Source organism: Crinia signifera, chromosome 9, assembly GCF_055691185.1.
Source record: "Crinia signifera chromosome 9, ASM5569118v1, whole genome shotgun sequence".
Classification (NCBI taxonomy): Eukaryota; Metazoa; Chordata; class Amphibia; order Anura; family Myobatrachidae; genus Crinia; species Crinia signifera.
In genome coordinates this window covers 21,159,086-21,186,324 of record NC_139225.1, presented here as the reverse complement: position 1 = coordinate 21,186,324, position 27,239 = coordinate 21,159,086, and the positions used below count along the sequence as shown (strand labels likewise).

The 27,239-nt window shown below is 46.8% G+C and overlaps 1 protein-coding gene across 3 annotated transcripts in view; it reads right to left on the bottom strand.

The window, feature by feature from the left end:
- Positions 1 to 27,239, bottom strand: part of DAB2IP (DAB2 interacting protein) — a 499,976-nt gene that overhangs the window by 396,904 nt on the left and 75,833 nt on the right. The gene's annotated exons all lie outside the window — the stretch shown is intronic.

Here is a 27,239-nt window from a genome sequence, read left to right as displayed (position 1 = left end):
TTGGCGGCTGTTGGTGTGTGACTGGCTCTGGACACTGCATCACACAAATATTCTGCAAGTGTTGACCAGTAGCCCTCTCCTACCCTGACTGCGAAGGTGTTCCGTAATTTCAGCTGTCCCAATTCAGGTAGGAGGGTCCCAAGGGTATCCGGAGTATAGTTTGACGTTACATTTTTTTAATTTATTTTTAACTTTTTTCATACTTGACTTGGGGGATCCGGTACATTAATCTGGGATCCACGTGCTACACAATAAAAATGGACACCGCGACAACGTGTCACACTTTTTGTGTGTCGGCCTGGACACTGTCGACCCAATGAAACCAAACCCAGTCCTGAGTCCAGAGACTGCCCCACTGTCCATGCAGCCAGTACACTTGTTTGGGAATTTATAGCAAGTGCGCCCACTCCATATTCTTCTACAAACCGCATTTGGACACGGATTTATACGGTTTAAGCGCCTTATAAACCAGCGGACAGCACAACCATACTATAAGTGGCCCAAGGGTCAGCTCCTATTACTGGGGGAGAGACCGCAGACCTGTAGATCACAATACCAAGCAACAATTAATATGTTACAGAGCCCCCTGATGAAGGCCAGATTACAGCCACCGACTAGTGGCCACAAAGCGGATTGAATGAAATCCTCTGTAAAACCCGCATTATTCACCCAGGCAGCGCAAACAATAAATAATACAGGATTTTAATTCCTCTCTACCCCAGCCTGGATGTATGGTGCAGGATCACATTCGCTCTGAGCTGCAGATCTTATTCCTCCAGCTGTAAAGTACATTCTATACATATTTCAGTCTCAGAATTGCAAGTCACACACACAGAGCCTCGGAAGGAAAGTTACCTTCATCCCAGGCAGGCCTCCGGGGATTGAGGTAATGCTTTCTCCATTGGATTAATTAATTATCTCGCTACATCCGTCATGTGTACAAGGTAGGAAACAAACGAAGAATGGCACCTTAAGGGCTGTTAGTAGATGCACAAACAGGGCAGTGCCGCCCAATGACCACTAGGGGGTGCTGAGGTGCCCTACATTCAGTCCCCTATTTATGGAAACTGGGGCACAGTTAGCTATGCAAAAAATAAATAAATGTTCTGTGACAAATAGGCGAGGTGCTGCAGGGAGGAAAGAGGCGCATAGATTAGGATATACAATACAGTGGAGAGGTCCTCTGGCCCTCTACAGGTGCTACTTTTACCTAAATCCAAATTACTTCATTCCATTATATGAAGGACACGGTAAGGAGGATGCAAGTGCATGGAACCCTAGTTCTATATACCCCAAGTCCTGCTGTCTGCATCTGTACAACAGCCCTATGCCCGCTCTTTAATAATCCTTATGCCTCTTCTAATCCCCAAGCAAGGCCGCACGTCCCCTCCATATGGATCAGTAATCCCCATGCAAGGCCCGTGTCCCCGCTGTAGGGATTAAGTAATCCATGTGCAAGGGTATGTGTCCCCTCCATACAGATCAGTAATCCCCATGTGAGGTTCCAGTCTCCTCCATACAGATCAGTAATCCCCATGTGAGGTTCCAGTCTCCTCCATACAGATCAGTAATCCCCATGTGAGGTTCCAGTCTCCTCCATAGAGATCAGTAATCCCCATGTGAGGTTCCCAGTCTCCGCCATACAGATCAGTAATCCCCATGTGAGGTTCCAGTCGCCTCCATACAGATCAGTAATCCCCATGTGAGGTTCCAGTCTCCTCCATAGAGATCACCAATCCCCATGTGAGGTTCCAGTCTCCTCCATACAGATCAGTAATCCCCATGTGAGGTTCCAGTCTCCTCCATACAGATCAGTAATCCCCATGTGAGGTTCCAGTCGCCTCCATACAGATCAGTAATCCCCATGTGAGGTTCCAGTCGCCTCCATACAGATCACTAATCCCCATGTGAGGTTCCAGTCTCCTCCATACAGATCACTAATCCCCATGTGAGGTTCCAGTCTCCTCCACATAGATCAGTAATCCCCATGTGAGGTTCCAGTCGCCTCCATACAGATCAGTAATCCCCATGTGAGGTTCCAGTCTCCTCCATACAGATCACTAATCCCCATGTGAGGTTCCAGTCTCCTCCATACAGATCACTAATCCCCATGTGAGGTTCCAGTCTCCTCCACATAGATCAGTAATCCCCATGTGAGGTTCCAGTCGCCTCCATACAGATCAGTTATCCCCATGTGAGGTTCCAGTCGCCTCCATACAGATCAGTAATCCCCATGCAAGGCCCGTGTCCCCGCTGTAGGGATTAAGTAATCCATGTGCAAGGGTATGTGTCCCCTCCATACAGATCAGTAATCCCCATGTGATGTTCCAGTCTCCTCCATACAGATCAGTAATCCCCATGTGAGGTTCCAGTCTCCTCCATACAGATCAGTAATCCCCATGTGAGGTTCCAGTCTCCTCCATAGAGATCACTAATCCCCATGTGAAGTTCCAGTCTCCTCCATACAGATCACTAATCCCCATGTGAGGTTCCAGTCTCCTCCATACAGATCACTAATCCCCATGTGAGGTTCCAGTCTCCTCCATACAGATCACTAATCCCCATGTGAGGTTCCAGTCTCCTCCACATAGATCAGTAATCCCCATGTGAGGTTCCAGTCTCCTCCATACAGATCACTAATCCCCATGTGAGGTTCCAGTCTCCTCCATACAGATCACTAATCCCCATGTGAGGTTCCAGTCTCCTCCATACAGATCACTAATCCCCATGTGAGGTTCCAGTCTCCTCCATAGAGATCAGTAATCCCCATGTGAGGTTCCAGTCTCCGCCATACAGATCAGTAATCCCCATGTGAGGTTCCAGTCTCCTCCATACAGATCACTAATCCCCATGTGAGGTTCCAGTCTCCTCCATACAGATCACTAATCCCCATGTGAGGTTCCAGTCTCCTCCATACAGATCACTAATCCCCATGTGAGGTTCCAGTCTTCGCCATACAGATCAGTAATCCCCATGTGAGGTTCCAGTCTCCTCCATACAGATCAATAATCCCCATGTGAGGTTCCATTCTCCTCCATACTGTTGATCAATAATCCCCATGTGAGGTTCCAGTCTCCTCCATACTGTTGATCAATAATCCCCATGTGAGGTTCCAGTCTCCTCCATACAGATCACTAATCCCTGTTTTTTTCTAGATCTCCTGAATGAAAGTCCTGATAAACAACAGTACAGAACACAGCGACCTGCAGGCAAAGCTCGACCTAAACCATATATAGGCACAAACATTTATTACATCTAGCACCATCCTAGTCGTCAGTCTAGCACCCTGCGCAGGTCCTCTTACCTACCTGGGGTGTCGCACTCTGCTGTAGCGATTCTAGCACAGTCTCGCAATACAGACCAGACTGTACTAGAATCACCAAAGCAGGCAGTGACACCCCAGGCTGGAAAGAGGAACTGCACAGGATTTGAAAAGTGCAGGGTGCTAAAATAAACACTATGTCTAGCACCACCACTAGGCTGTTATGGGGTTCTCTGGGGACCCCATGACACACAATATCCAATCAATTAACAACAATTGAATATCCCTTATTTGTTAAAAATACAATTAAGGAGCAATCAGTCTGTTATTCAACAACAAAAAAACAAACCATCGACAAAACACATAATACGAGATTTACTTTGGGATTATTAATACTTCTAAAGAGAGAGGGAGAACGATTTATTTATCATGTTCTTTGTACACAAGTCCCTTTGACATTTATATTATTCTGGCTGCCTAAACCAATTTGACAAAATAAATATGTTATATAAGAAGCCTGTTCTAGAGGCAAAATCATTCAAGGTTGTTTATGTAGATGAAAGTGGCTATAAAAACATATTCTACAGCTAAAAAGAGCGCCACGCGCCTCGCTGTAAGGAATACACTTGCCGGAAGACCTTCCAAAAATAATAGAACACGTTTATGGATGTGCAATATATATAGGAGGTACAGTGCGTGTCCTAATGCATAGTATAGATGGTAACACAACCCCGGAAGTGTACGGAGTAATAGGACTTAATTATGCACATTTTAATTCTGCAATTGAATTACAAGGGAGGAAATTTAATAAGATGGGAGTTCTATTTCACATGGGATGTTGCTATGGGCAACCAATCAGAACCTACTTCTTATTTATTTAGAACCTTCTAGAAGATAATAGATGGTATCGGATAGAACTGTTACAGATCAAGACCGGACTATAGTTTCTATGAAACTTTGTCTACAAACAGAAGATCATAAAAATGGATAGAACTGCTGAGAAACAGACGTTCTAAACAGAAGCCATGTACCACTGCTCAGGACCTGCAGAAGCCACCATATCGCCGGTCAGGACCTGCAGAAGCCACCATACCGCTGCCTAGGACCTGCAGAAGCCACCACACCGCTAGCCAGGTCCTGCAGAAGCCACCACACCGCTGGCCAGGTCCTGCAGAAGCCAAGATATCGCTGCCCAGAACCTGCAGAAGCCACCCCTCTGCTGACAGGACCTGCAGAAGCCACCATATTGCTTGCCAGGTGCTGCAGAAGCCACCATACCGCTGGTCAGGTCCTGCAAAAGCCACCATACTACTACCCAGGTCCTTCAGAACCCACCAAACTGCTGGCCAAGTCCTGCAGAAGCCACCACACCGCTAGCCAGGTCCGGCAGAAGCCACCACACCGCTGGCCAGGTCCTGCAGAAGCCACCACAACACTGGCCAGGTCCTGCAGAAGCCACCACGCCGCTGGCCAGGTCCTGCAGAAGCCACCATACCACAGCTCAGAACCTGCAGAAGCCAGCATACTGCTGCCCAGGTCCTGCAGAAGCCACCATGCTGCTGCCCGGGATTGGCAGAAACCACCATACCCCTGGCCAGGACCTGCATAAGCCACCATACCACTGCCTAGAACTTCTTTGTTAATCCAGAACCTGTTCAGAACAAAATCTGTCAGTTAACAAAACAAAAAAGAAAAAGTTAAATTTTTGTCCACAACCTTAAGAAGTAGACTCCGCTAAACAACCACGAATCCTAGAAGTGAAGCCGATGCAGATTCCCTTTTGGTAATGAATTCAGGCTATAATTGTGATTGTGCTGGAATATGTTACGGATAAGATTATATCCTGCCGAGGTTGCGCTACCTTTTGTTACACAGAGAGTCAGTGACATGTGTGACCATGTATAACAGAGACTGAAATGAACTGTTTATTTCAATTAAATTATACCACCGCCTCAATGCCTGAGCGAAATGGGTGGAAATTAAACCGTGTGCCCCTTTAGCAATTCCCAGACTAATTTGTATTAGTATTAACTCCAGGGCAGGGAAATCTGTAAAGTAAGACAACTGAGGCAATTACCCGAGGCCACAATCAACATATCATTGGGTTAAAATGATTATATCCCAATGGACTGCCCAGGAGACGAAACGTTCACTGTTAATTACAGCTTTACCCACTCAGCATAATAACCAGAGGTGGCAGCGAGGTGGGACCCCACTGGCACCGGACAATAACAGATTTAAAAGTAAATTACAATTTCTGTTGATAAGCGTTCTCCAAATCACCATGCTTCATGCACAGGCAACACCGATAGACACGTAGATTACTTTACATGTAGTATATGTGCCTGGGTTACAGCAGGAGAGAGCAGTGGTATATGTACCTGGATTACAGCAGGAGAGAGCAGTGGTATATGTGCCTGGGTTAAAGCAGGAGAGCAGTAATATATTTGCCTGGGTTACAGCAGGAGAGAGCAGTAGTATATGTGCCTGGGTTACAGCAGGAGAGAGCAGTAGCATATGTGCCAGGGTTACAGCAGAAGAGAGCAGCAGTATATGTACCTGGATTACAGCAGGAGAGAGCAGTAGTATATGTGCCTGGGTTACAGCAGGAGAGCATTAGTATATGTGCCAGGGTTACAGCAGAAGAGAGCAGCAGTATATGTACCTGGATTACAGCAGGAGAGAGCAGTAGTAATCTCCCTTTACCCATGTCCCCGGTGAAAGCTATCAAAACAACCCCCCAGACTGGACACCCCCAGACAGGCACGTCCCAGATTGGACACTACAAGTTCTGGAATGTAGAGTTTGATTGGTCTGGTCTGGTCTGGTCCTGTATTCCAGTTCCAGTTGTCACTTTCCCGGTACATATTACATGGGAACATAATTGGGGTGCGCACCACATACATACAGCCCCCACCTCCTCCCACGATGGAACTATGCAGAAAAAAGTTGAAGCCTGTCCTACATTTGGTAACTGGTTCTTGTCAGCCCCTAATTTTTTACACTCAGCCCTTTCCTTCTCATTTTTCACATCTTTTTAAGCAGCTTTGCCAAATAACCTTAAATCTTCTAAGGCTGCTCAGTCATCCCCGCTGAATAATAGATGCAAACGGCAGATAAATCCTCAGCTCGCTCGGAAGTAGGAGTCTGATCACAGAGCCGCACCTGTCTGCCAATCTCGGCTGTGCACCTTCCCCCGGCGCACACCGGTTTTATCTGTCACACAAGCTCCAACAGATCTGGGAACCGTTCCATCCCGGTATACAGCCAATGTAGGTCAGAGACACCCACCATCCGCGCCGACAGAGCGGCAACCAGGGGTTAAAACAAGAATATTCACTCCCCAAGAAAGAGCTGTGAATTAATATTAGTAGTGCTGAATAAAGGAGTATGTAACAAAGATTACGGCGGCGTAAAAGCATAAAAACTAAAATAAAAATAAAATAAAAAAAACACAACAAAGAAAGACGAAAGCAGCACAAACAACTAAGAAGAGAAAACATAACAAATACATATCTGTCGCAAACGGGCGGACAGTCTATTGACAAAATGTTGTTTGATAACTTCTGTGCATGATAGCGAATCTGTGCAGTTGTTTGATAACTTCTGTGCATGGCTGTGAGGACTGCAGCGTTTTTGAAATAAGTTGGGGGAACTTTTGAGGTTAATGAGTTGGAGTGAGACGCTGCGGCTGGCGTTGAGCCGGACTGAAAAGATTTCAGTTGATAGCACATGTACCAAAGTAGGAAAAGAAGGGCGACTGCGCCAAATCAGACAAACGTACGGACAGCATTTGCTAGTGGTACAGATTGCTCTATCTGTCGGCAGACCACGCCATCTGGGAAATTGGAGCATCTGGGCGGTAAACATGCGATCGCACGAAACTGATCATAAAGGGGCGCATATGCCAACCTCAGGGCTCATTCATGTCATGCAGATGGAGGTGGGACGTATGTTTCAGATGGATCTTTTGCACACAGTATGGGCCTGTGGAAGAACCAGGACCACCTTAAATTTCCAATCCACCCATGACACCAGGGAGGGGCGTTGTTGTGGAATAAGCATAATGTCGCAGACACAACTGCAGAAAAGGACACAAGGGGGTCCATTCAACATGGAACTCAGTGAATAGATATTCTAATAAGCGCGCCGCTAATTCGATAAAATTAAGCAATGCAGTTTTAAACCCTTGTGTGGCATAAACAGCATCGCCGCAGGGCACTTGTCGGAAAATTCCAGTACTCGCATTCTCCAACTTAGTAGCGCTCTGATTAGCATAGTTCTGAGAGCGCCTTCCCAGCGATATTCACTGCCATATTGAATCGACTTAAAGGATGACTGCAACGGTGTCCAATCAGGTCCCATTAGAAGGAGGGATCCAGTGCCCTCGACAGACTCCACCTCCATGAGCGCAGCTTCCAGAAATTTCCCAGGACGTTTTATTTCCCCCGGCCCATCCCTGAAGGGGCGTATCCTAACAGGATCGTTCCCGGTATCTCTTATCCCCCTTTCAGGAACATCCCCTGTATTGTAATTGTGTTGCATTAGCAATGTGAAACGCACGTTTGGCATACAGTCTGTGGCGAGAAGCAAGGTGTTGGTTTAGTTACGAGTCCACAGTGCGCCAATGCGGCTACTTGGCGCTATTAGAGGATGGTTGCATCACATCGGTAAGTGCGATTAGATTAAGCGAGGGCTGCATAGGCATGAGGGCATATAAGAGCCTTGCAATTTTGTGATTGGTATAATAAAGTTAGTTGAAATGTTTCTTACCCCATAGAATCCAGTGTTGTAGGTGTAGCCAATCAGGTGTAGAATGGGTGGTAGCTTATGCAGGGGTATTTAAGGGGTAGTCAGGTGATCCTTCTTCCTCTTTGAGTCTGGATTCCCACCCTCCCTCCCTTGCTTTCTTCAATTACCACCTGGCCTTTCGGCCTTCACATAATTTGGCTTCACAAATATCAATTTATAATTGGCGGGAGGGCGCTCTCGATCAGCGGTCAAGTTTGAGGTACAGGAGGTCACTGTGCGGTATTGCCACCCTCTGCCAGGACGGCTGGTGAGTCCCGCCCCCGAGGGGGGACAATGGCCACTTCCTTGAACTGTCCTCACCATGCAATAGGAGGGGCGGTAAGACAGTCACAGTGCGGGCTGTGCCTTGAATTCAATGGGGGCGGTTCATCGCCCTGGTTACAAGTTGGGGCGTTGTAGTCGCCGCCATTGTTAACGTTTGTGACTTAGCTGGTCTCCAAGTGCTCTCCAAGCCATCCCTTTCAATAGGGTCATACCACAATAAATACTGTTGACCTTTTAAACTTATGCAGTGGTTGTCCGTGTGGTTATTTCAGGTCATGTGTCCGAGTGAGTTATTTCTAGGGGTAATAAATGTTAATGTTAAGGCAAAGGTCAATCACAATAATTCAATAGGCGCCTTACAACCCAACTACCATGTAGCAACCTTTATTTCACACTGGGAATTGGAAGACAACAGAGTGCATTTTATATAAACTGTTGGTAACAGCCTGGGTGTGGTATAGCTCATAGACAAGGTGTAGGTTGAAAGTCATTGGGTTGACAGCAAAGGGTCGACGTCAAAAAGGGTTGACATAAGTTTTTATATTCCTTTTTGGTTTTAATGTCAACACAACACCTTATTGGGTAATCACTGGGACTCGGTAGAGATAAAGTGGACAGAGATAACGGACCAGACAAACAGCCCCTAACTGCCATGTTACATGTTGTGTTTAAAACATGACAGTTATGAGCCGATTGTCTGGTCCTTTATCTCCATCCACTTTATCTCTCACCAAGGCTTAGTGCATAGTCCCTATGTGTTATAGAGAAGGAAGTACAGGGGAGAGGTCATGTGGGGGCACCACAGATTTGCAGACCTCATCATTCTAGCCCAGTGATGAAGTTCGCCACGTTATCATCTCCGTGCTGCCCGCCGCTCCTGACTGATCTCTGACAACCTGCGCCGTACCCAGCACTTTGCGTGCTGCAATGCAGATATTTATGCAACAATAAAACACAAGAAGCATTTCAGTTATAGTAACCTACGACGTCTATTTACTCTTCCGGGAACTGGGGAATGCAAATGACAGATCCCGTCTGTATATCTCTGCAGGTTTTAGATATTCTACTAACAAGCGGAATGCTGGGCTGAATGTATATTTAGCAGACGGAGGCACCCGTTAAAGCTGTCAGAGGTAGTGAGAGCTGAAGACCTCGGTGTCCGGCGTAGGGTGAGGTTCTTCCCCTGTCCGTGTAACAGTATTTTCCAGAGCTGAATACTCCTATCGCACAAATTGAAAAAAAAAAAAAAAAATTATTAAAAAATAAGTTAATAAAAAAATCTGACTTTAAATTTTCAGTTACGCAAGTGGTGGGGGAAATCTGTGAGGAGCAAAGGCTCAGGGCATATCTCCTGTACATCCAAGTGTAGCAGACAGCCATTGGCATAATGTCCGAGCTCATGCAATGAAGACCAGATGATCAATAAACACTTGGACTTATAACCGCTCAATGACCAAGGTCAGAAATGACACCGAGGCCTTACAGTAACGCAACAGTGGAGAGGTTCAGTCGCTGCTGTCACAGGTCTGCGATGATAGAGGATACTGCAAGGACTACCACCGCATCCTTCTCCTACCGGCTCTTCTTCTGCTGCAGCATTAAGGGGGGTTATTCCGGTTGATTCTCAAGGCTGCTAATGTGCAGCCTTGCGAGTCCACCAGATGCCGCCGGTGAATGCCGGTACGCAACACACCCCCCCCCCCTTCGCATGCCGTGTATGTAAGTTTACTCTCATGTGTGGACATTTGGCAGGAAGTGGGTGTCAGTGATGTCAGCTGCTCGCCCCCTGGCACGGGCCGATTACCATGGGAAGGTCCAGAAGTTTTCATGAGAACGCCCATGAAACGCTGGGCGTTCCCATGTGCGCGACTACCCACCGCCGCCCCCCAGTGTTGAGTGCATGCGCCTGGCAAACACCCTGTTCACCGTGGCTGCATGCACAGAAATGCGCATACCCCCTAACAACGGTCCTCCATGTGAACGCGCGGGGGTTGCGAAGCAAAAATAATAACCACCTAAGTACAAATCCCTCTCACCAATATGATATACGAATGGGACCCCACTCGTAGCAGGAACTCCGCAAGTTGGAAGTATTCTTGGAAAAGAGAAAAATAGATGCCCTTCTGTGTCCCCTTTGGCAACTGTCCTAATTAGCTTTCAAAAATCACCCCAACTGATGGGCCGAGAAGTCATCAGAGTTCCAGCAACTAAGAAATAATTATGTTACTATGTTATTGAATGTGGTCAGTTTTAAAGGAGGCAGGGCTGGAAAAAAAGGCTCAATCTGCCCCATGGGCCCTGAACAACTTGTTCTGCCATGGTCACATAACTCTCAAACCCCATATGTTGGCTAAGAGGCAAGTAGAGATTGATCCCTAAACCATGAGACAGCTACTGGGTATGGCCATAGTTGCCTACCCTTTCGCATCCTGTAGTAGGCTCCTGATTCAGTCATAAATTTCCTGCTGCCCTGCATTGCCCTCATTATCCCCCCTTATGGGGACCCCTGTCAGGAGAGAGAGAGAGAGACATAAACACGTGATCTCACACACACACGATATCCTTATTTGTGCTGGTGTGCACTCATCCATAGCATGCTGTGTCCGCTGCTGTGAGTGACTAGGAGTAACAATTTATGTTAGTAATCTTTAGTTAAACACATTTGTTTACTAAAGAGTATCTGGTGCCTATTAGGCTGAGGACGCACCGATTTTCTGGCAACTTATTGTCAGCCACCTCTTCATTTTGACAAATTTCAAGCAAGACCCACCAATGTCTGTCATTGTGGGCGCTGTGTGTCAGGTTCATTTAACTTTTAATTCACATTTAAAAGTTGTTTCATTTAAGTTTCTAACAATCCTTAATGCTGTGAGTGACTAGGAGTAACAATTTATGTTAATAATCTTTAGTTAAACACATTTGTTTAGTTAAGAGTATCTGGTGCCCATTATTATTTGGCTAATGGTTTAAATGGGACAGAAAACAGTACATCAAATAAATATTGGTAGTGCCTACAAGTTGCATACATTACAGTGTTCACATTAAAATAATATTTTATACAACAGAAACATACTTATATGCTTAGGGATGAATTCCCACAAGGTCAAATTGCATTTGGAACTTATTGCATAGGCATAACATGAATCATGTATACTGTGCTGAGTGAGAAGAAAATAAATATCACAGCGAATATAATAAATATATATATATATATATTACAAAATTATCTGGTGCGCAAGTCCTTCTTTGTTTAAATCGCGAACTACAAGTCCCAAGATGGATTTTTATAAGCACTTTAGGTTCTTGTCTTGAACCGGCAGCTCCCGCAACACCTGGATCCACAGGTTACAACGATTTTCTAAAAAGAGACAAAAGCGGAGCACTCCATAGTGCAAGTATTGTTTTATTGCTTTTTAAAAGGTGATAAAACACAAGTGCAGTGTGCAATGGATCACGTACCATGAGCGGCGGTTATAACACACCGCTGATGTAAACTCGCATGTAGCCACAGGCGGCACGGCTGGTTGGAGAGGTTACACTCCGTCAGAAACGATCAACGCCAGGCCACGCCCCAACGCGTTTCGTCACGTGGACTTCGTCATATATATATATATATATATATATATATATATATATATATAGTAACAAACAAGAAACCCCATAGTGCAAACAGCAATGTGACCATGGCAATACATTAGAGCGATTTCAGGGCCGAATGCACAATTTCTGTCCTACTGTCATCCCATTGTCACCCTACTGTCATCTCCCCGATTCTGGTTTTCCAAAAGTAGGCAAGTATGAGTACGGCAGGTCCCTAGCTTACGCAGAACATGGTGTCTGGAGCGTCAGGTGTCTGTGTATTTTGTGAAGGCTCTCTGTATTGTATAAAGATCACTATACTTGCCCAGTTTTGGATGATTTCCAGGACTGTGCGCAAGAACAGTTTGGGAAGTGAGCAAACCCCACCTCACACTGCTTTTATGTCGATTCTTCCATTATTAAGCACAGGTAGGAAATCCGGAATCATGCACTTTTGTTTGTGTTCCCCACCACCCTCCACCACTCCCAGGTCCAAAGTTGCCAGCCAGCCCCTGAACTCAACAAGCAGTGGGCAGGAACTAGAGACCCCAAATAAATTGGTTCATTCTACAAATTCAGCTACATAGTGCAATCAGTACACACGTACCTCAAAGCATCTCATTGTTCGTAACCTCACAAGGCGACATTAGGGATTACCTATTGCACTGGGCTGCAGTGTAAATCCCGGCGGTCGGGATCCCGGCGTTCAGAATCCCGATCGCCGAAAACCCGACACTTTCTCCCTCCCGGGGTGTCCACGACACCCCCGGAGGGAGAATAAATTAGTGTGCCGAGCGTAGCGAGGCACCGGGCCCGCTGCGTGGCGAGCGCAGCGAGCCCGCAAGGGGGGGCAATCCACGTCCCCCCCTTGTCGGGATTTCGGCGATCGGGATTCCAGCGTCGGGATTCTGAACGCCGGGATCCCGACCACCGGGATTTAATACTGAATCCATTGCACTAACCCACAACCCCATTCCTTCAAATCACAGGTGTGTACAACAACACCCTGCACCACTGATACTGTGTAGTGTGGACATCAGCAGGGGAGGCCTCCCAACATTCCAACAGCTCACACAGGAACGCACTTACTGCACTTTTTGAATCTTTTGTACACAAAAATTTATAATTTCTCCAGAACCCTCACAACACAGAATTCTGATCTCTCAGGCCGAGGATGCACCGATTTTCTGGCAACTTATTGTCCGCCACCTCCTCATTTTGACAAATTTCAAGCACGACCCACCAATGTCGGTCATTGGTGGCGCTGTGTGTCATTTTCATTTAACTTTTAATTCAGATTTAATAGTTGTTCAATTCAAGTTTCTAACAATCCTTAATGCATTAGAGATACACGAGGTGCATAATTATTGGACAGAGGCGTATTCCTGCATTATTATAACGCAATCACTTTTGCTGGCATACTTCTCAGTGGTGTACCTGTATTTATTTTATTAATTTCTAGCATAGCCTTCATTCCAGCACCCTGCATCTTTTAAAACCAGTGCAGTTTCTCTTCCCTGCCTGAGGGTGTCACTCTCTGCTGTGGTGCTTCTAGCCCAGTCTGGTCTGCATGTCAGTGATGAAATAATACAGACCACACTGTGCTAGTAGCACCACAGCAGAGAGGGACACACCAGGCAGGGAGGAGGAACTGCACTGGTTTTAATAGATGCACAGTGCTGGAATGAAGGCTATGCTAGGAATTAATAAGATTAGTGGGAGGCCAGTGATCCGTGCTCTGGCTCCCCCTGACGGAATGATTGTCAGCCAGGCCTGTATACAGGAGATCTATAGATCATTCCCAATATTATCCCATTAAAGCAAAGATTACACTAGAGAGAGCAATCATTATCGACAACTGACACTGTGTTAAAAAAAAGAGCGATAATAAAAATATACCATTTAATCTATTGTGCGATAAGAAGCTGCCACCTCTACCCCTTAGGGGAAAGTAAGAATTACAGCAATTGATCTGCTATGGTGCGATTTTCCCGGTCAGTGGAGCCGCAGATGGGAGGACAGCAGAGAGAGCCATCAGAGTTGTAATAGAACAAGGTCATAGTCCGGAATTGGGAATATCCCTAGGATGCCACAGCAATGATGCAGCATGGGCGATATTACATCATATCTAATCCTGCATTCACAGTCAGTCATAGTATAGTCTCAGATTCCGGGACTGTTGATCCACCAGCGACAGACGTGACCCTGGCCTGTTTCGTTTTGCTTGACCGCATATCGCCAGGCGGGATTCAATGTCCCGGGCTGGCAACCGGTGAAAAGGGGGCGTGTGCGTGTAAGTGGCTGTGGATTGTCAAGGTTCGGCTGTGATCGCGACAATTCGCAGCCGTCATCGACAAAACGGGCCCAACAGCTTTTAAAGTCGTGCCGTTCTGTCGATCTGCCTCTTCAATGCTGTCGGGCAAGACAGCATTGAATAGGCGCCGGCCACTATTTCCCCCGTTGGAAATAGTGGCGGGGATTGAATACCCCCCATAGTATCATCACATGTCTACAACACAGCAACAGTCCTGGCTTTTAGGGTTGCGCCCTTTCTTAAACATGTCAAAGGAAGAGGGGGGGGGGTGTCATGTCCTTAAACACTATAATAATATTAACCCATTTGAGTGGCAAGCAAATTTGGCGAAATAGGTGTGAAAATTGCCAAACAAACATATTTATTCCTCATAATGGGGGAGATTCTCTAAAGTGAAAATGCGGTAAAAACCCCGTTATCGGGGTTTTTACCGCATTTCGTGATGCTCTAAGCATCCCCTGCCGGGTTACCGCAACGGGGGGCATCGCCAGATTTTTCTAACGCGAACCCACCGCCGCCACGCACGGACGCCCGCCACACCGCATCGCCCCCTCATCTGTGTCCGGGCAGCACAGAGCTGTGCTGCCCGGACCTGTGACCTCCTCCCTGCACTGATCCTCTTCCGGGGGCAGGGAGGAGGAGAGCCCGGCGCAGCAGCAGCAGCGCCGGGTGTGTGAGGGAGGGGGGAGCCGCCGGGACCTGCTGGGACCCGGTGACTCTCACCGCAAAGGACAGCTCTTAACGCAAGAGCTGTCCTTTCTTATAATTATCGCATATGTTAGAACATATACGATAATTATAATTGCGATGGGCGGCAAAGGGGGGCGGAGATTCTTAGAGAATCTCCCCCAATGACCTGTAATTTTACCTTATATAGGAAATATAATCTATTTTTATGCAATCTTGAATTTATATAACAAATGTGAGTGACGCTGGCATTTTTAGTGGATATTTTGAACTTCTCTCAAAGAGATGTTGGCACTCAAAGGGTTATATTCAAGGCTTGTCGAAACTGCCGCCTTGCTGAAAAGACGGCAGTTGTTTTACATGAATAGATCGGAAGGGGGTTCTGATCTATTCAATGCTAGCTTCAAACCAGGTGGATTGACTAAATAGCCGCTGATCCACCTGCTCTTGATGGAAACACAACCGAAAGATTTTGGCTGTGTTTCCATCAATTTCAATCCAACATAAAAAGATGCCGGATTGAGGCAGGGAGGATGGTGCTGGGTGAGCAGTAGTAGCTTACACGGCGCTGTCCTCTTGTCCGCCAGCAGCCAAATCCGATGGCTGCTGAATGATGCTCACGCAGCCGATACAGGGACCAGGCAAGCATGGCGGCGAAAGGCCGGGATGGAGCCTGGACAGGGCCGGTGAGAGCAGCTCACCTGGCCCTGCAGTGAGTGGGTACAGGAGTCGGTGAGTGGGTACAGGAGGCAGCGGGAGGGTGTGGGCGGTGGCGGACAAGAGGACGGCGCCGTGTAATCTACTACGACGACGGATTTGGCTGCTGCATTGAATAATGGATGCCGGATCCATTCCGGCAAAAGAATTTCGGAATGGATCTGGCATCAATTGAATATATACCAAAGGGTTAACATTATAAGATGATGTATAAAACTTCGCTTATACATCATCTGCCTCTAATACTATCATACAGTATGTAGACCGGTGAAGTTGGCACCTTATACCAAGTTCCATAACAATTGCAGCCGCGCGGACCGGTCCGGCCCAGCTGGGATTTCAGGTTGTGTGGACACAGTGAAATAATGCACATAAAGTAACAGTCATAGACAAAATAGGGTCTTTCATTATTATGCATGCCCCTGCTGGGGATCTATATGGATTGGAGCCAGATGGGGAGATTCTATTTCTTTTTCCCTCCGTTTAGGGCCTATTGGTATCAACGCACCTAAAAACGGATTTAGCCGCGCAGAGGGGCTAAACCCGTCTAAGGTAGTGGTTAGAGCCCCCAGATAACGGTCTTCGCACACATTTCTTCTCGCTCCTCAGGAGACTGCGAGCACATTGGTTGGGATTATGGGCATGGTTCAGGCCTGTTAGAAAGGCTGCAATATTTGCAGATGGAAAAAAAACATGCTGCACTGCAGGTGGGGTAGATGTAACATGTGCAGAGAGTTAAGGGGCCTACATACTGGGCGATTTGAGGGAATTTTCTAAGCAGTTTCACTAGCTCGCTTAGAAACAGCCCCTACATCGCTGTGTAAAGGCCAGAGCGATAGCACTGCGCGGCCCGCTTGTCACTATCGCCCGGCCATTAATACCCAGCATGCTGGATAAATCTATAATCGCCGGTTTCAGGATCAGTGTTCTCACCGGAGAGCCCTGGCTCGGACACATCGAGCAGCACACAGAGCTGACACATCGCTGTATGATGAGCGATCTTGCTGAGCGCTCTGAGTGATCTAGTATTGCTCAGAACGTTTCAGCATCTCCCTCTGTGTAGGCCCCTTTAGATTTGGGTGGGGTGTATTCAAACAGAAATCTAAATTGCAGTGTAAGAATGAGGCAGTCAGTATTTTCCATGGTTGCCTACCCTCCCGGAATGGCCAGGAGGGTCCCAGAAATCGGGTCAACCTCCCGGCCCCACATAAAGGTGGGCAATCCTCCCAGACCCCCTCACCTCCCCCTCTGTGTGAGCAAATGAACAATTTGTTTTTTAGCCCTGCCCATGTGCAATGCCTGAAATAACGGCGTTGCATGGCAGGGGGCGTGGCAACGAGGACGTGATCGCCACTCCCCCACACTGACCATCTGCCATCCACCCCACCCCCATCCCGCCCTGTCAGTGCCCCCCCCCCAATGCCTCACTGATCTGGCTGCCCTCTCCCGGAGTGGGCAGCCAGCAAGTAGGCAACCCTGGTATTTACCCTTCACAGAAACAAAATAACTCCCCCAAATGCAACTCTCTGCACATGTTACATCCGCCCCACCTGCAGTGCAGCATGGTTTTGTCCATCTACATAAATTGCAGCCTGGCTGACAGGTGTGAACCAGGCCCTTTATCTCCATCCACTTTATCACACCCCCAGAGCTTAGTAAATAGACACGACAGTGTTCTTCTCCTGTTCACATCTGCATTAGTACAAGCTGCAGTCCTGCATTATGAATTGAGAATTATTGAAATGAGAACCAGCCCTGAGGTGTGGGAGGGGGTAATTAAGTGCAGGCAATGGGACGGATAGGCCTGGGAGGTCCCCGGATCTCTAAGGACCAGGTTCTGCTTACAGGCATATAATATTACTGACAAGGAGAAGGTTACCAGACGGGACCTGTACAACAATGTATAACGCGCTCACGGTACACAATGCTACATTCATTACACAAGACAGAAATGTAGCCAGGGGTGTAAGCTTTAAAGCGAAACTAAAGACACAAACACAAAAGCCAAAATAACTCAACTTCAGGGGCATCTGCGGGCAAGTCTGAATCTCTGCGACTTGAGGTATTGGCGCATCTATGATTTTTTTTTTCTTTTGTGCTTTTGCTGCCGCAATTTCCAGGTCCGGCCAACCTGCGGATCTCCAGCTCTTGTGAAACTACAAGTCCCAGCATGCCCTGCCACAGTTTTGCTTTTGGGGAATGCTAATATTGTGGCAGGGTATGCTGGGATGTGTAGTTTTAAAAACAGCTGGAGAGCCGCAGGTTGGCCAGGCCTACGGAGATGCTAATACCAGCAAGTGACGCTGCCGCCCTGGAATGAGAGGCCACGCCCACCGCACGCTTATTTGCTGCTGTGCACACATTCACAGCTTATATACAATCAAGGAGAATAAGGAGTTTAAGGGTAGTCCTGTGGCTACACAGCATATGGGGGGGGGGGTGCGTGCCTGTAGGCGCGATGATGCAAAGGGGTGGAGCCAATGCATCCCGCCAACACGCATCATTGTAACCCCAGGCTACACAATATGGGCCGGATTCTGCAGGGGCACCGACAGCATAACAGAGCAAGTAACTAAAGGGGTGTGCTCAATGTTCGACATGGCAGCTGTTGATACCGATTCGATATGGTCGGCTTCTGGGACCCATCTAGGGTTACCACCTAGTCCCTTTAATTCCGGACACATATTAATTACACAGGTTCTGTGGCTGGCTGACTTCAAGACTCCACTTCACCTGATTTTAAACTGCCACAGAACCTGTGTAATTAACATGTGTCCGGAATTAAAGGGACTAGGTGGTAACCCTAGACCCATCAGATTGCCGACATTGCCCAGGAGGGAGGGAAGGCGGCACGCATGGGGGAGGGGGGAAAGCTGCATTGAGCAGAATAGAACGGCTTTCAATCTGGCAGATCGAAGCAGAAAGAGACTTGCCAAGTCTATATCTGCTTTCGATCCTGATGGAAATCGAATCTGCATCAAATCAAGCTAAAGGCCCGTACACACACATCAATTTGCTTTTGATTCGATGTTAGATTAGATCTTCTATTAGATCTGGCATGAGATCTTCCCATTCGATTTGGCATTAGATCTGTACTTTTGCATTAGATATCGAATTCGATATACATTCATGGTTCATTGTACACATTCGATTTACTAAATCGAATTCGATATTTCCTTGGCTGCACAGTAGATTTTTCTGTTCGATTTTGTGAAAACGGGAGCGCGCATCCAATGCGACACAAAAACCATTTGATTTCGTTTAGGATTCGATTTTGCTTTTATAAGCTAAATCGAATCGAAAATCGGGAAAAATCGATGCATGTGTACAGGGCTTAACACTGTTCGATTCAGTGTCATTTTCGATTCAGTTTGGAAAAGGACATTGCATCGAACAGTGGCCCTTATTCAGATCTGGATTACAGTACAAATTTGTTCTCAAAATGGGCAAAACCATGTGCACTGTAGGTGGGGCAGATGTAACATGTGCAGAGAGAGTTAAATTTGGGTGGGGTGTGTTGAAACTGAAATCTAAATTGCAGTGTAAAAATAATGCAGCCAGTATTTACCCTGCACTGAAACAAAATAACTCACACAAATCTAACTCTCTCTGCACTTGTTACATCTGCCCCACCTGCAGTGCACATGGTTTTGCCCATTTTCCAAACAAATTTGTACTGCTATCAGATCTGAATAAAGGCCAGTGTGTACACAGCATAACTGTCCATCTTGGTCAGAGAGGTACAGATTTGGGAGGGGTGTCCAGGGGCGGATTGGCCCACCGGGAAACCGGGCCATTTCCCGGTGTGCCGGCCCAAAACTCATTAAAAGGGGCCGGCGGCGCTCCCCCCTGGGCTGGCTGGGCCGCGGGAGGGCTGCTGCGCATGTGCGTGCAGCACCTTCCAGGCTCCCAGCTCCCGTTCCCCCTCCGCCCGGCCAGCAGAAGAAAGAAGAACCGCAGCAGGTGTTCTACCGCCGCTCGCCATGCTTCGGGGTGGCGTGGATAGTGGGGGGGGGGTCATTCAAACCTAATTGCATGTCATAGAACTGTATAGCTAATGGCATGGCACCCTATAAAATCGCATGCGATTTTGCGGGAGGTGCGATGCGATCCCCTGGGGCCATAAAAGCAGTGAATAAATTATTTTTTTAAATCGCATCGCATCGCACGCCAGTAAAATGGCCCATGCGATGCAATGCGATTTTTCTATAGCCCACTAAACTATTTGCTTAGTGGGCACCCTGCTAGGAAACAAGTACCCCCCGTTCTTTACTCACCTCAAGGTTACTAGTATAACTTTTTGAAATTGGGGGGGGGGGGGGGGAAACAAACATTCTATTACAATATACGGAATAGTCGCTGAGCTTCTACGCAATAAAGTAACTGGCCTGACTACATGAGCTGGTGCATTATGAAGAGCGCGGACAGCCCGCACCCGGGATAACCTTCTATCTAGTGCTGGCAACAATACAGAGCCTTCAGCATTCTGGGTGACGGATTACTCCAAAACCCCTGAGAACATATAAAACCAATACAAGATCCTGGCAGCATTTGTATCAAATATATATATATATATATATAGATATATATATAGATATATATATATATATATATAGATAGATAGATAGATATAGTTTTCTCTGCGAGTCCTGGGACCTTACATAACACATTACTGAAACCTATTCTAGAGACAGTAAGATGCTGGCTCCCCCGTACATTAATAACAACCATAGGCCGTCCATTTTGCTGAAGCGTCACCTACAGCCAATATGGAATATGGGAATAATCCCAATAACCCAACACAGAATGACTGTAGTAAGTGAAACTGGAGTCACAAAAACAAACAAAAACATCCATATAATATAAACCCGCAGAAAATCGACTCTCTACAAAGGCGACATACTGACTAGAGGTTTGTACATAGGATTGAGACTGATAGTGATAGGCTTGTTACTCTATGCGGGGGATTAAAGTGTTTTGCCCCATTCAATTGTTGCTCCGTTTGGGTGCGCACAGCCGCCGGCACTGAAATTCTTATTCTGTTCCGTCATTTTGATGGGCTGGTAACTAGAATTTCTATAAGCAGGCAATGGCCGAGAGTAACTACAAGTCTCAGCAACCGCTACTAGCCTATGGATGCAAGGACATGTGCTCCCGTTAGCTGTAGGTCTCTAAGCAATAGAATTCAACTCCCCAATCTATGCTTTGTTCCACCATCCAATAGGAAGGTCACAAATCAAAAGGTAGAATTCAAAGGCCAAGTGATCCCAGATTGGGAAAATAGTATGGTGCCTCACTTAGGGCCTTATTCTAGTTCACTCTTTCTGACAAAATCCTTCTTAGATGGACAAAACCATGTGCACTGCAGGTTGGGCAGAGGTAACATGTGCAGAGAGAATTAGATTTGGGTGGGGTTTTTCTTCAAAGTGAGATCTATATTGCAGTGTAAAAATAAAGCAGTCAGTATTTTCCCTGCACAGAAACAAAATAACTCACCCAAAGCTAAATCTCTCTGCACATGTTACATCTGCCCCACCTGCAGTGCACATGGTTTTGTCCAGCTAAGAAGGAATTTGCCTCTAAGAGTGAACTAGAATAAGGCCCTTAATGACAGAATGCACTCAGTGTCCTGAATCATCCTACACAAGGGCATAATTACCATAGACGCAGGGGGTGCAGCTGCTATGGGGCCCAGAGCTGAGAGGGGCCACCTTCCCTGCCACAGTTACATGTGTTATATACAGGGGTGTAGCTACCATAGGTGCAGCGGTTATGGAGTTCAGAGTTGAAAGCGGCCACTTTCCCTGTCACAGTTACATGTGCTATATACATTTTTCACCAGTGGGTGGTACATAGGGGCCCTTACAAACTGTTAGCGATGTGGCCTACAAATATCTTGTTATGCCACCGATTCTACACATGGACTCACAAATACAGTAGCATTCTCCCTGGACTCACAGAACTTTGTGGCTTCTTCTGCTCAGAGTACTTGTAAGTTATAGATCAAATGAGATACACTGACTGTTTGTGCGCACAAAGGGTTAAATACCAGGCTCCCGATACAAGAATACCAATATCAAAGCAATTTACTTCCAGAGGCATCGGTCTGGTCACGTATTTGTAGCGTTACATCCACCAAAGGGATTTGTAAAATAAACACAGAACTTTTACAAAAAGTTGAAAGTTACAAATAAAGAAAAACAAGTAATGAAATATAATTACCAATAAAAAAAAATCCCTTTTGTGCAATAATCAGTATTAAGAATGTGTGCTGAAGCACAGATGGCGTAGCGGCACTTGGAGAGGTGGTGGAACTCCGTTCCCTTAAACCCTTCCCCCCTCCCCCCATTAGGCAGAGCCTAGACCAGTGCCAAGGAATTTGTGCCCTTCACAACAATGGTCACACAATAGTAACTCCGATTAAAATTACAACACACTGTAGCACAATCGTATACACATTACACCACATGTAGTGCCCTTGATTCATATCACACCACACAGTAATGCCCCTTATACACATAATGTCCACAGTTCTTCTTCTGGCATGGCGTATGTAAAGTGAAGATGAACAAGCCGCTGGGACAGGCTTTTCTGTTGGAATTACTGTTCAGGACTGCGGTAGAGGTTGAACTCAGTTCCACCCCATTCCCCCTCACTTTAACCCCTGCGTAGCGGTTACTATTATTGCCCCATTACACCAGGGGTATATGTAATAGGGTCCGATTTTTCTGAGAATTGCTGTATTTTAAAGCGGCAATAATTTACAATGCAAAACCAGGATAGTTTTGCTTTGTAAAGGATTGCTGCTTTAAAAATGCAGCTATTATCAGCCGCAATCCTAAACTCTTGCAAAGTTGGACACACGCGTGTGTGTGTTAGGGGATAAAGGGGAAGGTTTAACAACTAGGCCGCTTCCAGACATGTGACCTAGGAATTTGCCAGGTCTAGCAAGCTAGCAAATTCCCGGGGCTCCGCTTCGTGCCCCTGGTCGAGAGCAGAGCCGCGGATGCAAAAGTCCCGGGTTTTAGCTGCATGTGTGACAGTGGAAACCGGGACATTCTTGTCATCACTCTTTACAAATGATACCTGGTGCCCCCAGCCAATCAGCTCCTTTCATTTTTTCAAACACACAACAGTTAGGAGCTGATTGGCTGGAGCTCGATTTATCATTCGTAAGAAGCGATAACAAAAATATCACTGGTTTAATCTGCCCAATAGATTGTAAACTCTGCTGCGGCAGTGATGGATACGAGGGACTGGAATATTCTCTGTACAGCACTGCGACATATGTGTGCGCTATATGAATAACTGGTAATAAATAAAATAATCCTCAGAAAGGGAGAAAAACAATTTGCAGCACGGCCAGAAATCAGGTTCTCTCCACAGCACGCAAGTCAGCAGAGTGGGGTAACTGGGATCCCCCAGGGTGACTCGTTATTACTGCAGTATCCAGGCCACATGTGTCTGCTTTCCCCCAAAAAGCCACCCCAGAGTTGGTGTAACCTGATCCCCAGGCTCAGGCTGCAGTGGTCGGACACCTGAGCTGAGAACAACTCACTTTGCAACAAAAACTCCTGAAAGCAACAATTTCTCTCATCTCCCCTATCATGGTACAATGTATCTGTAATCTAATCCATCAAATGTATCTGTGACATAGATACAATGTATCAGTAACTTAAACATGTGCACACATAGGATACAATGTACCAGTAACATGCACATATAAACACACATAGGATTCAACGTACCAGTAACATGCACATATAAACACACACACATAGGATACAAAGTATCTGTGTAACCTAATCCAGTATCTGTGACATAGATACAATGTATCAGTAATCTAATCTTGTACACACATAGGATACAATGTACCAGTAACATGCACATATCAACACACACAGGATACAATGTATCTGTGTAACCTAATCCAGTATCTGTGACATACTGTAGATACAATGTATCAGTAATCTAAACATGTACACACACATAGGATACAATGTACCAGTAACATGCACATATCAACACACACAGGATACAATGTATCTGTGTCACCTAATCCATAACATGTATCAGTGACATAGATACAATGTATCAGTAACCTAAACATGTGCACACATAGGATAGAATGTACCAGTAACATGCACATATAAACACTCGTAGGATACAATGTAACAAGTAACATAGGGTACTATGGGGGGGGGGGGGGGAATCCAATACATAGAGTACTATGGGGGGAATCCAAATGGTTTCTCGCACCCGATCTCCTATATAACGTGGCAGGAGATCATGCAGTGATATTCAAATGCTGATTTATATCATGCTATTGCGCCCATTAAGGTCAGGATTAGGCGCACACGGAGCCTAAACCCGACCAAACTAATGGGCGCAACGAGAAAAGTCCCGTTAGGGCTCCCAGACGGGTGTCTTTTCTCATCTTTATGCTCGCTACCCCCGGGGGTTAGCGAGCTGAAAAGATGTGCGTGTGCCTGGCGGCAGTAACAATTGAATACCGCCAACGCTTGTGTACAGGGACCCAACATTTGAATTCCCCCCAATGTATCCGAAACAGGTGCACACACAGGGGTACATCTACTAAGATGGGAGTTCTATTGAAGATGGGATCTGGCCCGTAGCAATCAATCAGATTAAACCGCTTATTTATTTAGCACCTTCTAGAAGATTAGTTTTTCATTGGTTGCTATGGGAAACATCCCATCTTCAATAGAACTCCATCTTAGTGACTTTACCCCAAAGTGTCTAACCAAGTATATACGATGCATAAATAATGTAGCTGGGGTGCAAGCAGACGACACTGTGGGTGCAGGCAGTATACAGGGAGGGTACAGTATACAGGGAGGGCGCAGGCAGTATACAGGGAGGGCGCAGGCCGTATACAGGGAGGGCGCAGGCCGTATACAGAGAGGGCGCAGGCCGTATACAGAGAGGGTACAGTATAATGAGAGATTACAGGCAGTGTACAGAAAGTGCAGTATACAAAGCAGGTGCAGGCAGTATACAGCACACAGAAATGGTACAGGCCGTATACAGAACACAGAAAGGGTGCAGGCAGTACACAGTGTATACAGAGAGGGTGCAGGCAGTACACAGTGTATACAGAGAGGGTGCAGGCAGTACATAGAGAGGGCGCAGGCAGTATACATAGAGGGTACAGTATACAGAGCAGGGTGCAGGCAGTACATAGAGAGGGCGCAGGCAGTATACAGAGAAGGTACAGTATACAGAGAGGGTGCCAGCAGACTACACTGAGGGTACAGTATACAGAGATGGTATGGGCAGAGTACAGAACACAGAAAGGGTGCAGGCAGGATACAGAGTATACAGAGAGGGTGCAGGCAGTACACAGAGAGAGAGTGCAGGCAGTATACAGAAAGGGTGCAGGCAGTACACAGAGTATACAGAGAGGGTGCAAGCAGACTACACTGAGGGTATGGTATACAGAGAGGGTGTATGGGCAGTGTATAGAGAGTGCAGTATACAGAGGGTACGGGTAGTATACAGAACACAGAAAGTGTGCAGGCAGTATACAGAGTATATAGAGAGGGTGCAGGCAGTATACAGAGAGGGTGCAGGCAGTACACAGAGTATACAGAGAGGGTGCAAGCAGACTACACTGAGGGTATGGTATACAGAGAGGGTGTATGGGCAGTGTATAGAGAGTGCAGTATACAGAGGGTACGGGTAGTATACAGAACACAGAAAGTGTGCAGGCAGTATACAGAGTATATAGAGAGGGTGCAGGCAGTATACAGAGAGGGTGCAGGCAGTATATAGAGAGGGTGCAGGCAGGAAACAGAGTATACAGAGAGGGTGCAGGCAGTATACAGAGAGGGTGCAGTCAGTATACAGAGAGGGTGCAGTCAGTATACAGAGTATATAGAGAGGGTGCAGGCAGTATATAGAGAGGGTGCAGGCAGGATACAGAGTATACAGAGAGGGTGCAGGCAGTATACAGAGAGGGTGCAGGCAGTATACAGAGAGGGTGCAGGCAGTATACAGAGAGGGTGCAGGCAGTATACAGAGAGGGTGCAGGCAGTATACAGAAAGGGTGCAGGCAGTATACAGAGAGTAGTATTCATTCTAGCACCCGCTAACTTTGAAAATCCATGCAGTTCCTCTTCCCGGCTTAGGGTGTCACTGTCTGCTGTGGTGTTTCTAGCACAGGTCTGGTTTGCATATCAGTGCTGAAATACAGACCACACTGTGCTAGAAGCACTACAGCAGACAGAGACACCTCAGGCAGGGAAAAGGAACTGCATGGGTTTTTAAAGATAGTGGGTGCAAGAATGAACACTAAGAGAGGGTGCAAGCAGTATACAGAGTATACTGAGAGGGTGCAGGCAGTACACAGAGATGGTATGGGCAGTGTACAGAGAGTGCAGTATACAGAGGGTACAGGTAGTATACAGAGCACAGAAAGGGTGCAGGCAGTATATAGAGAGGGTGCAGGCAGGATACAGAGTATACAGAGAGGGTGCAGGCAGTACACAGAGGTGGTATGGGCAGTGTACAGAGAGTGGAGTATACAGAGGTTACAGGTAGTATACAGAGCTCAGAAAGGGTACAGGCAGTATATAGAGAGGGTGCAGGCAGGATACAGGCAGTATACAGTACACAGAGATGGTGCAAGCACTATACAGAGTATACATAGAGAGTGCAGGCAGTATACATATAGAGTGCAGGCAGTATACAGAGAGGGCGCAGGCAGTATACAGAGAGGGCGCAGGCAGTATACAGGGAGGGTACAGTATACAGAGAAAGTGCAGGGGCAGTATACATTAAGCACAGAGGGTGCAGGCAGTACACAGAGAGGGTGCAGGCAGTACAAAGAGAGGGTGCAGGCAGTACACAGAGAGGGTGCAGGCAGTACACAGAGAGGGTGCAGGCAGTACACAGTACACAGAGATGGTGCAAGCACTATACAGAGTATACATAGAGAGTGCAGGCAGTATACAGAGATGGTGCATGCAGTATACAGAGATGGTGCAGGCAGTATACATAGAGAGTGCAAGCAGTATACAGAGAGGGTAGGGTACAGACAGTATACAGAGAAAGTGAAGGGCAGTTTACAGTACGCAGAGAGGGTGCAGGCACTATACAGAGTATACAGCGTGGGTGCAGGCAGTATACAAAGAAAGTGCAGGGGCAGTATATATTAAGCACAGAGGGTGCAGGCAGTATACAGAGAGGGTGCAGGCAGTATACAGAGAAAGTGCAGGGGCAGTATACAGTAAGCAGAGAGGGTACAGGCAGTATACAGAGAGGGTGCAGGGGCAGTATACAGTAAGCACAGAGGGTACAGGCAGTATACAGAGAGGGTGCTGGGGCAGTATACAGTAAGCACAGAGGGTACAGGCAGTATACAGAGAGGGTACAGGCAGTATACAGAGAGGGTGCAGGGGCAGTATACAGTAAGCAGAGAGGGTACAGGCAGTATACAGAGAGGGTAGGGTACAGACAGTATACAGAGAAAGTGCAGGGGCAGTTTATAGTACGCAGAGAGGGTGCAGGCACTATACAGAGTATACAGAGTGGGTGCAGGCAGTATACAGAGAAAGTGCAGGGGCAGTATACATTAAGCAC